The 15,750-nt window shown below is 38.7% G+C and overlaps 1 protein-coding gene and 1 pseudogene across 9 annotated transcripts in view; both read left to right on the top strand.

Moving 5' to 3' along the window:
• The window catches only part of FARS2 (phenylalanyl-tRNA synthetase 2, mitochondrial), a 455,949-nt gene that overhangs the window by 47,041 nt on the left and 393,158 nt on the right, over positions 1-15,750 (top strand). For 5 of the 9 annotated variants that reach the window (XM_023534656.1, XM_023534663.1, XM_023534661.1 and 2 more), the window contains exon 1: positions 7,265-7,282. The exons of the other annotated variants lie outside the window; for them this stretch is intronic. The gene's annotated coding sequence lies outside the window, so the exon portion shown is untranslated. Of the gene's footprint in view, positions 1-7,264; positions 7,283-15,750 lie in introns of those variants that run through there. 9 annotated transcript variants of the gene reach the window in all.
• Positions 6,706-7,355, top strand: LOC111744198 (annotated as a pseudogene).

Raw genomic sequence — 15,750 nt, 5'->3', positions numbered from 1 at the left:
TTCCTTCCTTCCTTCCTTCCCTCCTGCCCTCCTGCCCTCCTGCCCTCCTGCCCTCCTTCCCTCCCTCCCTCCCTCCCTCCTTTCCTCCTTCCCTCCTTCCTTCCTTCTCTATAATATACACACATCTACACAACCCCCAATAAGTGTTACTTAGAAAAAAATTTCTACAAAATTTTCTTTATTTGTAGATTGGGTATTGGACTCAGGTCAACTGAATTTACTTATCCTGTCCTCTTTAGAATATGAAACTCTGTTAAGATTGAGAACTTTTCAGTTTGTGGCTGTGGTGGATTAATGAGCTAAGAAGAGGACCATGAGCCTTTTTTTAAGCACGGAGGACAGGTGAGAACCTAAAAGTTTGTAAGTGATGGCAACAAGGGGCTCATGATGGATCTACCTGTCAAAAATGAGACAAAAAGCCAACCAGAGACTGCCTTCTTTCACAACTGTAGTGCATTTTTAATCCATGTTGATATAATATATCCATTGTAGCCCCATGTAAACTGTGGGGGAGGGGAAAATTTCTCCTCTTTTCCCTCTTAGTTTTTCTGGCTGGTGTACTCAAATTGACATGAAGTAGATTAGCAGGAGAAAACAACCAAATTTAGTTTTGTATGTACATACCGGGGTTCTATAAAAATATGAGACTGAAGGACAAATCTCAGCTGAGGCTTTTTGCCATCTTGAGCTAAGGAGAAAGGGGCATAGTGGTTTGGATTTACTAAGGCAGTTCACAGGTAGATGAAAAAAAGCAAACATTTGATAAAGTAATTCTTGCCCGGCCACCCAGAAACGATGAGACACTGAGGGGAGTCCAACAAACAGACTTTGCTAGGTGCCTCCCTGTCTACCACATTTATTTGATATTATAATTATCTATGATGGTAGCTCCCTTCCCGGAGCAGGTCCTCTATCTAAATTCTTTTACGCAGTTAGGGTGAAAATTAAAGGTTCTTCCTGAGTCTTCCGTTTCTTAAAAATAATTTGCTTTAAATAATCAATATTCCAAAGAGTCACAGTTTGGGGAGCTGAACTCTGTTCCCACTCATGAATTTACCCACTGTAGATTTGTTTGGAGGATAAAAGTTAGTTTAACAACTTTTCATGCATCATAGGATCTTGTGAATGTTTATGGGCTTTGTGTGGTACACATATATTCATCCATAAAATAAATTTAGGTACATATAGCTCTTTGACTTTGAATGAGTTTTTTAGGTGTGTCCCATGTCTGAAACTTAATGATAATTTAGAAACAAGCAAATAACTTGGGACCATCTTCTGGAAGCAATTCAGATTATGAATGAAGCTGTAATCCTTCTGAATGCTCCTTTAATTCAAAAGGATGGCAGTTTCATTCATAGTATTCATTTATCCCCACGAAATTAAAGTATAAAAATTTCAATAAGAATTTCTTCTGGGCTTTGCTTGCTATTAATCTATACTAAGTCTCATAGCTTACTTTTGTGTAGTTTTTCTTTTGTATGTTTCAGAAGACTTTTTATACTTTTTTTATGCTTCGTAACAGCTCTGGGAAGTAGACTGGGAATTGTCTTTATTATCTGAGGACTTACTTTTTGACATTTGAGGACAGTATTGCCAACCTAGAAAATAAGTTAACAGTAGTATAAAATATTAGAGCAGGAAAAACCAAGGTAATATCAAAACTTCAAAATTTAGCTCATTTTTATAGCTTCTGTGAATGCGATCTTTGAGTAGGGTTTTGAAAAGTAGGGTTATTCCCAGGATGTGCTATAAAGTGTGGGCCTTTTTCTTTTTGTTCCCTGTTCTGGGCTACTATTCCCTAAATAGCCGTTTCTCAGATTTTCAAGACTACAGTGCCAGGTATTGATTTATCAATTTTAAGAGATCTAACTTGGACTCAAAAAATTGAGTGCCTAATATGCGCAAGTGCTATAAGTGTTGGAGAGAGCAGTATTAAACAGCGAAGTCATAGTCCCTTTCCTGAGGAGCTTCTGTCTGGTGCTTCTTGTTGGGAGTGTGTGGTCACCAAAGAGAAAATGTCACTGCTGCCATAGACATTAAGGGAAATGCACATGGCCAAAGAGCACGTAGACATGGCCTCTAACCCAATCTATGGGGGAGTGTGAGTGAGTATGTGTGTGTGTGTGAATTTGGAAGGAGTGCACACAAAGCAAATTTATCAGCAAAATACAGATAGCCAATACCCTAAAAACAAACCTTAGCGTTATTCACATAGATAATGGTTTATTAAATGATCATCTGAACTTGTTGTTGGATTTCATCCTCCTCTTGTCTGGGAGGGATATGCCAGACAAATCCCTTTGCCAAAATATGCACAAAGCCCTTCACCCAGGTCCTAGGTTGCCTGTCTGCTGAGAGCTGCAATCCGGATTCAACCTTTTTAGCTATGCTAAAAAGAGAGACTGACATTAGCTAGTTCTGGTTACCCAGATACTTTCTAAATTACTGGTAGTAATATACTTTGCTTTTGTGACTTAATTGGTATGGGGTATGCTGGGGCATTGGGAATTGTAAAGCTTTCCACATCTCAATGTGTAGTAAAATTTGGGAACCTTCAAGCCAATTTATGAAGGCCTTATTATTTTTGTTGAGGAATATAGATTTTATCCATAGAGACACTTTGGTACTGAGGGTCACTGAAGGATTTTTAACCAGTAGAGTAACTTGATCAGACCTGTAAATTTGGAAGATCTTGCTGGTTGTTTGGGGAAAATGAATTGGGAGGCTAAGATTGAAGGCAGTGAAACCAGTTAAGGGGCCCTGTAGATAAAGGTGGCCTGATGAGGGGAAAGAGGTAGAGATGAAAAGAGGTAGATGGATCTCTGAGATAGTTCTGAAACAGATTTAGCAGAACTTGTGATGGATTGGATGGGGTGTGTAGGGTGGAGGAGAGTGACCAGTTTGCTTAGGTGGGTGAGAGTAGGGAGAGGAGGGATGGTATGGGGGAAGGGATGTGTTGTTTTCATTTTTCAGCTGGTCACCGGCCTTGATGGTTTCTCCTTCCAGGAAATAGCTGAGGAGGTCCAGGTACAGCTTATATTTTGTTCCTCCTCAGTCTGTATGTTTTTTCTCTAAGGATTAATCATCTTATATATTCATTTACATAAGAGATCTGCTTGAGGGGAATTCTCCCCACACTTGTGATCCATGGAAATCCCAGTGGCTCAGGGCTTCGTGGCATCTAAAGAGCTTTTGCTCCCTTTTATTCAAGAAGGAGAAATAGATGGAGAATACAGATTGCATTACTCATTTCATTTCATTATAATTGAATTGAAAATTTATATTTTATCTGAAAAGTCTTTAGAGAATGTGTGAGGCAGATTTTATATAGCAATCTGGAATTTTTTGAGAAAGAAGTACAATCTATGTATCAAAATTTCAGTTGTGCTCTATTTTGAGAAAATCCAGTATACAAAAATCTTAAATGACAAAGCTGGCAAATTCTGGGTGGAAGTACTTGGTCGATGATGATTTTGCTAATGGGTTCTTGGCTTTGTGAAAAGATATGCTTTAGGAATCTTTCGTAATGTAAGATTTCTACGTTTGTTGAAATGACTTGGATTCAGGAATAATCTTTTGGAATAAGGAACGGCCTACCTGGGTCTTATATAATCAACTAACATTGTTATGAGAATCTTAGACAAACATTAATAAAGAATAAGACCCCTTCCCCCCCACATAATGCTAGATAATGTAAGACAAGGAAAATCTTCCTTTACATATGTTCTGTCTGACCTTTCCCAATTACTGTAGCTTTTGTGTAAAGTTGTCCCATCCCTTTCCTTGCATGCCATGCCTGTGTAGTGAAATCCACCCCTGTGTGTTACATTTTGGTCTGTTGACATGAATGTGATTCTGATGTCCTAAATTATATTTAATGAAATTCACTATAGATTTATCTAGGTAAATGAATAAGTTTTGAAGCCAGAAATCATAGAGGTAGATGGGAAATTTATTTGATGGTGAGAAAAAGGAGCAATTATCAAAACACAATCTGAAAAGAAGAACCAGTGAACAACCTGAAAAATAGTTAAGACCTGAGCATTAAGTATTTGCAGGGAAGTAATTTCTCTCCCCATCTTCAAAGAAAGAATAATATACCAGCAATAAAACATGTATTTCACAAAGCATTGAGATCTATCGTTGGCAACATAATATTTTGAAAAACATTTGTTTTATTTATAAAGAGATTGATTTTTGGAGAAGATGGGAACAGAGGGCACCAGAATACCTAACACATTTATGATAGGCTGGTTATAAATGCATGTTCAGAGGCAAATGCCCATGATAAAAGACCATATAGGAAACTGCTTTATTTAAATGAAGTCATTTCCCTCCTGCCGCCTTGCATGACATCAACAAATGAGTCGTGGATGAGAAATAAAGCAGCATATAATGCTGGTGTTCACTCTGTTATCTTGCTAGGGCTTCATTATGGAGAGGGTTGCTGGTGGCTATCCAGATACTTAACTGGCAGTCTTAACTGACTAATGGAGTTATATTCATGTGGGCTGATGTCTGGTTTTAGACATTATTAAAAAAGAAAAGATCATTGTAATCAAAACAGCTAGAGAGATTTTTAAATATCAGAAGTACTGCTCAAGATTCATCTAGGTGAGTGGCACTGTAGGAGGGATTAGCTACTTCTCTAAACACTTGCATGTGCTGAGTGTATTTTTCCTGAGTGTAAGTAGTACTTTCAGATAGTATGTTGTAAGCAAAACCCTTGAAATAAACAGATTTTTGAAGGTTCGAATATTATAAACAGGAGTATAAAACTACCAAAACAAGACATTAATAAACCAAAAAATTTAATGGGACATGTGAAGAGTTTGGAAGTCCACAGTCTTGTCTTTACAATAAGAAAATAAGGTCAATTATTAAACTGAAAATCAACAACTCTTAGGTACATCAGAGAACTGAGGTCACAGGATAAACTGCTGCCCTGGCCTATAAAATGGAGAGATAAGTAGATACGAAGAATCAAATCATAGTTTGTCAGAAACAGAAGTCTAGGAATAGGAAACCACTTTCTCCCACTCCTCCCCACCAGGGCTGGTAAGAACAGTCAAACTGTAAGAGGTGATTTGCCGGAGGCTTGGTATACACAAGCTTGAGAGTTAAAAACTCCCAGGGCCCGGTATTGGGTTAAGGGGGTGTTCATGCTTTTGTGAATTTTACTTCCAGAAATCTCACAAGAGTCTCAGAAAAATCCTCTTTTGTTTCTGGCAGTGGGAGGGGAAAAGTAACCATTTCAATATATATCCAGAGCATTCCATTCTCCTTAACAAAAGCCTGTCCTTAAATAATTTCACTAAAGTGGAACAGACTTGGGTTTTACCAGAGCCTAACTGATGTGGGGGATGGGAAATACTCAATTCCAGCTTCCTTTAGACTTTTGGTCTCACCTAAGGGAGAAAAAGCTGAGACACACTTGTGAAAGTCACAGTTTAGGGACACAGGCTCACTAAAAGACAGAGACCTAATCATAGTACTGTAGAGGGCTCCCTTTCCTCCAACACCATACCACCACATCAGTCAGCCTCCTGGATAATAACAAGCCATTACAGCTAAAAGAACTTCAAGACTTAGACCCTATTTAAGGGAAAGTCACAGGCAACAGGGACAACATAAACAAGGATACTAGAGGAAATTTTAGTTTCTGATACCACAACTATAACAAACAGTAAACATAGCCTACCTCCTAGCCAAATAAACTTAAAACCTTACACTAGAGGCCTATTTAACTTAATTCTTTTTACACAATATGTCTGACTTTCAACAGAAAATTCCAAGGCATGCTAAAAGGCAAACACAGTTTGAAGAGACAAATTAAGCATCAGGAACAGAGTCAGATACGGTAGAAATTTTTGAATTATAAGACTGGCCATTTAAAATATAATTAATGTGCTAAAGGCTATAATAGAAAAGGTGGACAAAATGCAAGAACAGATGGGTTCAAGGAGAGGAATGGAAACTCTGGAAAGTTTATGTTAGAAATCAAAAATACTTAAACAAATGAAGAATGCCTTTTGGCTTATCAGTAGACTGAACTGGGCCAAGGAAATAGTCCATGAGTTTGCAGATACACCAATAGAAATTTCCCAAACTGAAAAGCAAAGGGATAAAAGAATGAAGAATACTAGAACAGAATATCTAAGTACTGCCAATTACAAAAGTTGTAATATACAGGTAATGGGAATACCAAAAGGAGAAGAAACAGAAAGAAGAAGAAATATTTGAAATATTCTCATAGTGGCTGAGAATTTTGATGACACACATCAAATTGAAAATCCAGGAAGCTCTGAGAACACTATGTAGGCAAATTCCAAAAAATCTACACATGGACATATCATTAAAACCGCAGAAAATCAAAGACAAAGAGAAACTCTTGAAGAAAGCCAGAGGAAATAAACACCTTACCTATAGTCACAGGATAGGAATTATACCAGATATTTCTTCAGAAACCATATAAGCAAGAAAAACAAACAAAATTAACCTAGAGTTTTGTATTCAGCAAAATTACCCCTCAAAAGTGCAAGAGAAATAAAGACTTTCTCAAGACAAAAATTGAGGGACTATATCACCAGTAGATCATCCTGGCAAGAAATGTTAAAAGTTCTTTAGAGAGAAGGAAAATGATATAGTTTAGAAATATCTACATAAAGAAAGGAAGTGGTTTCTTCTCTGGGTTGTGGTTTCTACATCAGTTCGAGAAGATGCAGCTCAAACTGATGGAATTTAACCCCAAGATCCTGAACAAAATGCTAGCCCGGCAGGGGATTGCCAGCCTGTGGCTTTTCGTGGACGTGCTGGGGCTGGAGGAAGAGGCTTGTTCCCAGCAGCTACCTGCACGCTGCTGCTGCTGTTTTCCCTCATGGCCCAGCATGAGAATTTCAGGAAAAAACAGATTGAGGAACTGGAAGGGTGAGAAGTCAGTCCTCAGGTATACTTCATGAAGCAGACCATTGGGAACTCTTGTGGTGTCATTGGACTTATACACCCAATGACCAATAATAAAGAGAAAGGGAACTTGAGGATGGGTCAGTCCTAAAACAGCTTCTTTCTGAAACAAAGTGCCCTGAAGACAGAGCAAAATGCTTTGGAAAGAATGAGGCCTTTCAGGCAGCCCAAGACACCATAGCTCATGAAAACCAATGTCAAGTAGGTGACAAACTGAATTTTCATTTTATTCTGTTTAGCAACGTGGATGGCTGCCTTATGAACTTGATGGATGAATACCAGTTCAGAGGACTTGCTGCTGCAGTATGCTGCCAAGGTCTGCAGACTTTCACTGAGCATAAGCAAGGGAACTCTGCTTTTCTACTGTGGCTCTCTGTAAGGCAGCCTAATGCCCTATGGGAAGAACTACTGTGGATTATCCCCCAGCTGTGTTTGGTGTATTTCTTGCTATGACTTTATAAGCAGCCATTATTAGGGAATTTTAAGCAGTGGTGTGAGTCCCTGGCTGGGTCTTGGGTTTTTAGTCCTGTTACCCAGGAAGCTGATTTTTGGTGACTTAAGGGACTTCGACCATAGTTAGCTTTTTCTTCTTTGTTTTTTTTTTTTTTGTCTATTTTAGTTTTTTCCTCTGCTTTTTTCCCCCTATTCTTCTTTTAAATTTTCTCATTTTTATTCATTCTTTTACTTAATTTTGTCCTCATTCTTATTTTTCTTTATTCTACCATTTTTGTTGTCTTAATTTTTATTTTTTGTGTCTTTTTATTTGTTTTATTCGTCAAATTATTTTTCTCGTGATTTTATTTTTTTGTCTTTTTTCTTTTCCCTGTTTCTTTTCCTAATTTTTTTTCTTTACTATTTTTTATTGTAATTTTTTTTAGTTAGTGCTGTTAGAGTAGTTAGTAGGTCACTTAACGGCCATCTCTGCTGATGAGGAGACCCATATTGACAATTATTGGCTCCTCAAGATCCTTGTCCAGAGCAGCTTCTCCAAGGTGATGTTGCCTGGGTATATTATGACTGGGACAGAGGTGGCTCTGACGGTAATTAACAATAGTCGGTAGAGTTTTCCAGCTTCTAGAGACAACTCTTTGAAATCTGAAGCTTGGAGGCCTTAAGTAAACTAATATAGTGAAACTATTTGAGGTGATCTAGACATAGGAAACACTCTATCTGGTCATGGTACATGTTAGTGGAGGAGAGATGTCCCAGTACCTGCAAGACCATGGCCATATGAATGAGAAAGAGGCTTGTGGTAAATTCTGCCTTATATTGTCTGTTGTGTAGTACTGCCACCAGAGACCCAAAGCCAGAGAACTTTTTGGTGTTGACCTTAATGTCAGTGCTGCAGACATTGGCTTTAGGAATGAGTTCATCATTATAAAATGAATACCTTCTGTGGCAGTCGCTCTCCCACTTCCTAGTTGGTACTTTTGCCCAGAACTCTTTCAGAGCCATAACTATGATGGCTCCTTGGTAGATATGTGGAAACTTGGAGTCATGCTTTTTTTATGATGGTCTCTTGATTCTTGCCTTTTAGAGAGATGAATTCAGAATGTACTATGTTTCTAAATGTCCATAGAGAGTGAAAACTTGCTTAAAAAATTTCAGATTCTCAGCCACAGTGAGAAGGGCATTTTAGAGGAAATCATGAGAGCCATGGATAAACATGGGCCCTGGAAAGGAATTGAAACCTTACATCTAGCCACTCCTTGACTATCAGGACCTTTAGCAGACTGAGTCTATGCTGTGTGTGGGCTACAAGTGGGAAGAGAGTGACAACTCATTGATGGGCCTGAAGCATGATGAAGTAATGACCACCCATTGGCTTCAGTGCTGCAAGCATCCCAACTGGAGGAGTACACCATCACCATGAATTCCCTGCTTACAGCTAATCCCACCCACAACTGCAGTCCTTTCCCATCCCATGAGATACAGCCTGGTCTCTGTCAACCCAAATAGCACAGTACTACCATTCCCACCTTTACTTGGTTTTCTAATACAGAAAGTCAGTGGCATGAGGACCAGGAAAAGCGATTGGCTTAGAGACGAAGACTACCACCCAAGCACAGCACCTCCACCATGGCTCTCTGGTCTCCCCAGGCACCCATAATAGCAACAATGGCAGTGGGGCCTCAGGCAGACCCATCTTCCTTCAGCTGTATGTGCATGGTCTCGCCAGCTCAGAGGACTTTGTCCAGTGGAGGATATAGTACAAACTGCTGTGGGTTTCTTTCCATGGGTTTAAATTAAGAAGCTTTCTGACACCTCCATGGCATTCAAAAACATGGTGGCCAAAACAGCTATGAAGCTTAAGTGTATGGGATTGCCAAGAGCCCCTGTGAAAAACAGGAAAGGCCGGCCTTCTACTCATACCTGGTGAAACTTCAGAGACTGAACTATTTTTGTGGAGCATTTCTCCCCTTTCTTGCTCTTCCTTTCTTGTCTTCTGTGTTCGTGGGGAGGACAGTTGGTTCCATAGAAATACACACAATAAAAAAAATTTACTGTTTTCTGAGTTGTTTAATGATGGACTATCGGAGATGATTGCTAATTTGAATAGTTCACATATATGCTTGTCTTAGAGACTCTAAAATTGTCACTTCCTTGAGCAGATTGTGTAAAATGATATTAACACCAACAAATAATAATAGCATTTACTGTTGTCCAGAGACTTTAACATTCCAATTCATTTTAGCCACAAATACCCATTTAGCAGATTAGTAAATGAATGCTGAGGGAAGTTAAGTAGCTTGTTGACATCACGGAGCTGGTGAGTGGCAGAGTTTGTGTCCTAAGCTTGCCCTCTTAATCTGGTGCTCTGCGGTCTGTGGTCTGTAGTGTCTTTTTTTTTTTTTTTTTTTTGGTATCCTTTTAAGATTAGTTATACTGTGTTTCTTATATGGATAATTCAGTCATATGAGAGATGAGACAACCAACCACTTTTCAGAGTTCCTGTGATTTAATTTGTCTTCAGTCCCCTAAGTTCTTCTCTGCACAAGCAGGACAACTCTACTTCAAAATTATGGAAGAAAAGTAAAGCTTTCCAGAATGCTGGAAGCACTAAGGGCATATGAAACCCTATTTAGCATAAGGGATAGTGCCTTATAGCCCCTTCAGTATGGAAATTGGTCTCTCCAATATTATTACAGCTTTTGGAGTAGTCTAATCCAGATCTAAACCAGAGGGCAGTGGGTAGAGCAGGGTGGTCTCCTGCTTCTGTCCTGTCTCTTGTTAGAATCCTTACAAGTGAGCCAGTGTGGAGTGATGACTTCATGTTGAACATCTGTTGTATATTTGAAATTTACTTGTTCAGTTGGAAGAGCCCCTTTTTGTAGCCCAATTATCTTCTATTAATGTACAAACAAACTTATCTAAATAGTTCATATTTTGATTCCTGAGGGGATATTAGGAGCTGGATATGAATATAAGATGTATAGGGAGTATTTGTCAAACTAATGTATTTTGTGGGTAGCTACTATGTGCTTGCAAAGTATAAGAGCCAGAAAGGTGAGTAAAGTATACTTGTCTCCAAAGAGCAAACACTAGTTGGAGATTCTTTCACAAGTATTTATTATGTGCCTAGTGCCAAGTGAGTAATAAAGCTTCTCTTTACTTTAAGTTGTTGAATGGTGCAGATGAGTATAGAGGATGGGCACTTAATACAGCCTGAGGAGGATAAGGTTAGGCTGGTGGAAAGTAGAAGGAAGGTGAGGCTTTCTAAAAGAAGTGATGATTGACTGGTGGATGGGTGGGAGTTAGCTGGCTGAGGAAGGAAGAGGGCAGGACAGGCCTTTAAAGATCTGGGCCTGAGAAGGATAACAAAATGTACATTTTAGGGGTATATTTCAGCAATGAGCTGTATGTGTGGAGAAAACAGCACTCCTTTTACCTGGAAAAGTAGGGCCAAGGAAATAAATTCCCAGCTGTTGGGGGCCAGCAGAGGCAGACAGCATGCTTCACCCACTTTCTTGGGTGGCCTAGAGCATAGACACTAATTGAGAAGATTTCAGGCGTACAAACTTAGTGCTTCCCAGAAGATGTTCTAATGCCATATGATAGGTTCTGAGGTCAAATTGGTTCAGAAAATACAAATATCCATTGTGAATCTTTAGAGAGGGTAAAGTCCACTCTTTCCCAGAAGGTTTGAGAAGCTTTTTCACCTAAATGTTTTGAGAAACTGGTGCTCAACAGTACATGCTGAGAAATGCCATGTCAGCACTCAAGTGGTATGGATGCTACCTGGCTGGTCTCATAGGTCTTCTTCCTGAAGACTTGCTGTTCTCCCAGATCAACATAGCTAGAGGCAGGCTGGAGGACAGCAGCTTCAGATGCATTAATGATGGGAAAATCTACAAATAGCGAGTGAAAGCCATTAACCCGCTGGCTGTTCTGCAGTTTAACCCACTGCTCCTCTTTTCTGTACGGGGTGTTGTAAGCCCTTCATCTCTCCAAAGTGCCAACTTTATGCTATGGCTGGAGAGCATTTGCACCTTCCTTCTCTCACTTCTTTGCATTCTTTTGATGACCTCTAAGGCAGTACAGAGACTGGCATGGATATTAAAGTCAAGAGCCACTTTTATAGATGGAATGGTAGTTGAAAGTAAAAATTCTTGCTAGGATAGGAGAGATTGGGAAATTAATTGATTTTAGTCCCTTGAAACTTGAGAAAATCGGGTTTTTCAAGAGTTCTGGTTTCCAGTGTCAAAAGAACCTTGTCAAATTTTTTTTTTAGTGAAAGCTAACGTAAGAGTCATCTCATCTGTATTGGAAATGTCAGAGTTATGGGTGAGGGCTGGTCTTTCAGAGAGGATCTAAACTATTCTTGGGTCCCAGAGAGAGGGAGAGTAATAGATTTCTCCTGATTTCATAGAGCATGTGTTCTTGGGTCACCGCTATAAAATGACCATTGCCTCAGGTATTCTCCGGACATCAGTATTAATTTCAGTAAGCTGTGTGATTTATATTTTTCATGATGCTCATGTTATTTTAAAGTCCTGTATTAAAGAAGGTCTTGACATGTAGGATCATGCATTGGGCTCGATGTGTTTTTGCAGTTTGTAGAAGTCACCTTTAAGGTGGGGAGGACCTGGACATAAGAAGAGGGAAGAACACAGTGTGAGTAGAGATGGAGTGGGAATGTCAGAGTGTTGGAGTTTGGCATTCTTGTGCATGTTTATCTTTCCGTCATGGATACTGGCCCCTGTGCATTGATGGAGACAAGGTAAGGGCAGTTCAAGATTGGTGGGCTGAGAGCATAGTATAGAGAGCAAAATTTTTTACTAAGCTTTGTTATATCTACTTAATAGCCATTAGGTAGATGTATTCTGTGTTTACTTAAGAATTATTTCTTCATCCACATAGAAATCTGTCATATAAAGTACTTAATTTTAATAGTTATCCTGTCTCTGAAATAAACTTGGTTGGCCATTGCAACATCCAGCTACCACCTTCCCCCTTTCCTCTCTTGTCCCCTAAATCCTTCACATGCAGCGACTTATCCTTGGGAAGTCATTAGAGATGTGCTGTAGGAAGTACTGTAGCATTTTCCTGGAATCATTAATAAAGTATAATTAGACACTGGCTCAACTGCTTAAAGATGTGAATTATGGCGCAAAAAATAGAGCTATTAAAAATATGTGATATGAAGGGAAGTAAATGTCTTGCATTATTTTCAAATACTTGTTGGAATTGAAGCCTTATGGTTTTGGTGTGTATCATATGTGAAATAAATCAGTAATTTATTATTTTTAAAAGTGTCAATTAAGGTTGAAGAAAATAGAGAGCTTTGTTGACTTGAATGAGTGATAATTCACAGCTCTATTTCTGGCTTGCAATTTGAGGGGATGATGGTAGTGGAATGTGTCTTTATTTTCGGAAGGTACCTGTGAGAAAAAGTACAATATGTTCAGAAGGCAAGAAAGTCTCAGAATCCTACTTTCTTTTCCCTTTCTCCAGAATGGGCTAATAAATTACCATTCGTGGATTTCTTCTTTATCTTTTTCCCTCTTTTTGCAGATGATGTCACAAAGTTCTGCAAACTCCCTCTTTGATAAAATATGAGCTATTTAGAACTATTTAATGTACTACTCCTGAGCTGTTGGCTCACGTCTCTCTGCACAGGGATCAGCTGCCATGGCAGATCCACTTAAGTATAGTGTGCTTTGGACTTTTGCCCTCTCAGACTATCCCGAGGCATAGGGGCCAGAGATAACAGGATGGGACCTGAACTTTTACCAGAGACTCCTTGATGAGGCCACTGAGAGTTCTGGAAAGTCCTTTGATTAAAAATTTCATGGTAGAGTTTTGGCATATTCCCTAGGTTGAGATGCAACCTTTTTGGCATAGACCTTCTTCTTAAATATGACTAGCACAGTTCCTGGCATATAACAGTGCTCAAGAAATAGCATTTTTTCTCTTTACCCTTCACGAGAGTTATAAAGAACTACAGGGCAATTTCAGAAGAGAGCCCAGTATGTACAGCTGAGGTGGATTAGTAATGTTCTGTGGATGAAGCTGATTTGAGCCAAGAATTTAAGAATAGGTTCATTCATTCATTCACCAGATGCTCTAGCTTACCTGGTCTGGTTCAGGTACTACTACAGAATGAGAGTAGTGACCGAAAACAAACACAAGGTTTGCAATCAGGGGAGCTATACAAATGTTCATTAAATAATATAAATTTACATGGAAAGCAACCTAAATGTCTAATAGGAAAGTGGTGAAATAAATTATAACATGTTCTTTTGGTTTAATATAATGTAGTCATTGAAATTGTTTCAAAGAGTTGTAAAATGATTGCAGTAACATTGGGTGTTTAAAAATAGGGCTATCAAAGTATAGAGTATAATCCATAAAAACAAATGCATGTTTGCCTATGCATAGGAAAGTTATATAGCACATTGAACATAACCTCCTTGGTGATAAGGTTATGAAGCATAGAGCATGTTCTCATTAAACAGTACTGGTTTTGCCAGGTAGCAAGTAGATTTGTTTTTCCATTGTATGACATCGTATAACTATAGTTAGATGCCTTACATGCTTTAATCGAGGAACTAAAGCTTTAACATGCATTCTTTCTCTGTCCATTGTTTCATTTTGTTTTTGATGGGGTGGGGAAGTAAGCTAAATGTCACTGAGGACTCTTCTTGTTGAGTGGGAGAAGGGTGGTTCTGGTGAAAGCCCTCATCCTGTGTGGGTCCTAGGGTTGTGACTTATGGCACTGATTCCCTCTCAGTATTTGCCCAAGAAGGATTCTTCTTCCTCTGTCTGCTGTTTGTTCTGGTTGGTTTGATTTTTGTCTACTATTTTTGAAATTTCATGTCTGTATTACTCTTCATCTGACTAAGCTCCTACATTATTAATCAAAATCTGGATTGTTGTGGATTATCTCTCCTATTTTATAAGTGATAGGTCCCATCTTTTAAAATATTTACCAAAAATGATACTTTGTTTTGAAGCTTTTCTTTTGCAAGTTAGTGTAGTGTTATTTCTTTTATCAGCTTAAGACATCAATAATTCTGTTTCTAGGTGGGCTTTTTATTTTTGTTTTTTAAAGCATCTGTGCATTTTTGAGGTGAAAATTAAAAGTATTTATTGTGGAGGTACTGCTATAACCATAAGGATAGAATATAGCATATAGCCTGTCATAAGATATAAAAATTCTATAAATTTTCCCTCTGTTCTGTAATACTTTTTCCTCTCAAGAAGGTTTTTCTTTCTTTATGTTCTGTTACTTATTTTAAAAACTCGCTGAGTCATTTAAACTGATATAGTTCTGATGGACAGGATAACGTTGCATGCAGCCTGTCTTTCATGCCGTCTTGGACTTACCCTAGTTATCACAATAGAGATACCAAGAGATACCTTATGAAGATAGGGCTATTTTCCCATTATGATTTAAGAGATGCTTAAAAGATTCTTGCTGCTTTTTTTACAACCAAAATTACACAAGTAGTGAGTTATGCTTTTCTAATAGACTTTTTTCATTATGAGTTTCTGTTATGTTATGAATATCTAGGATTGAAAGTTGTTGTCATCCAGAATCTTAACCAGCCACCCAGGAAGACAGAACAGAATGATCAGGTTGGTGAAGGGCTCATTACCGCTGGGCCTTTGGGAAGAGCTGGCAGGAAGCTGGTCTCACCAAGGACTTTCAGCAGCTGACCCTGGTTCCGCAGTGACAGCAGCTCTTATTGTACAGGGCTGTAAAATTATGCAGAAAGGAACGAGGATAGTGCATGTACATTTTACCTGCTTAAAACAGGTTGGCAGTTTACTTCTGGGGTTTATTCTCTATACCAATTAATTTATAATTGATTCCACTTTGTCAATCACTGCTTTTTTCAGTGATAATTGCAGGGAAGAGACCATGATTTTCTAAGTGTTGCAGTTTCTTTCTGCTATTATGTGAAACTGGATCCTCTGTCCTCTCAACCATCTTCCCTTCCTTTTCTCAGTTCTGCTTCTTGTTTTTTGAACATGTCAGTGAAGGAGCATTTGAACCATTTTGCTGAAACGAATTTCCATTTACCAACGCATGAAGAATACACATTCTGGAACCCAAAAGAAGTATATGATAAACTATGTAGAAACATAGTTTTTGAGAAATTGTAGCTGTTTATCCTAACAGTGTGACGAAATGGTGACATCTAGCCTTTTAAGGATTGACTTGCAGCCCTTGAGATGTCATCCCTCTTCGAAAAAAATGCGTACTAAGGGTGCCTTGTTCAGTTGAAGGAGAGTCAGGCAGGCTTTCTGTCAAGAACAGAACACATATTTTTTTGT

The sequence above is a fragment of the Pteropus vampyrus genome, unplaced genomic scaffold, assembly GCF_000151845.1.
Source record: "Pteropus vampyrus isolate Shadow unplaced genomic scaffold, Pvam_2.0 Scaffold129, whole genome shotgun sequence".
Taxonomy (NCBI): domain Eukaryota; kingdom Metazoa; phylum Chordata; class Mammalia; order Chiroptera; family Pteropodidae; genus Pteropus; species Pteropus vampyrus.
The sequence above is the reverse complement of the archived record's forward strand: the minus strand, read 5'-3'. Positions and strand labels throughout refer to the sequence as shown.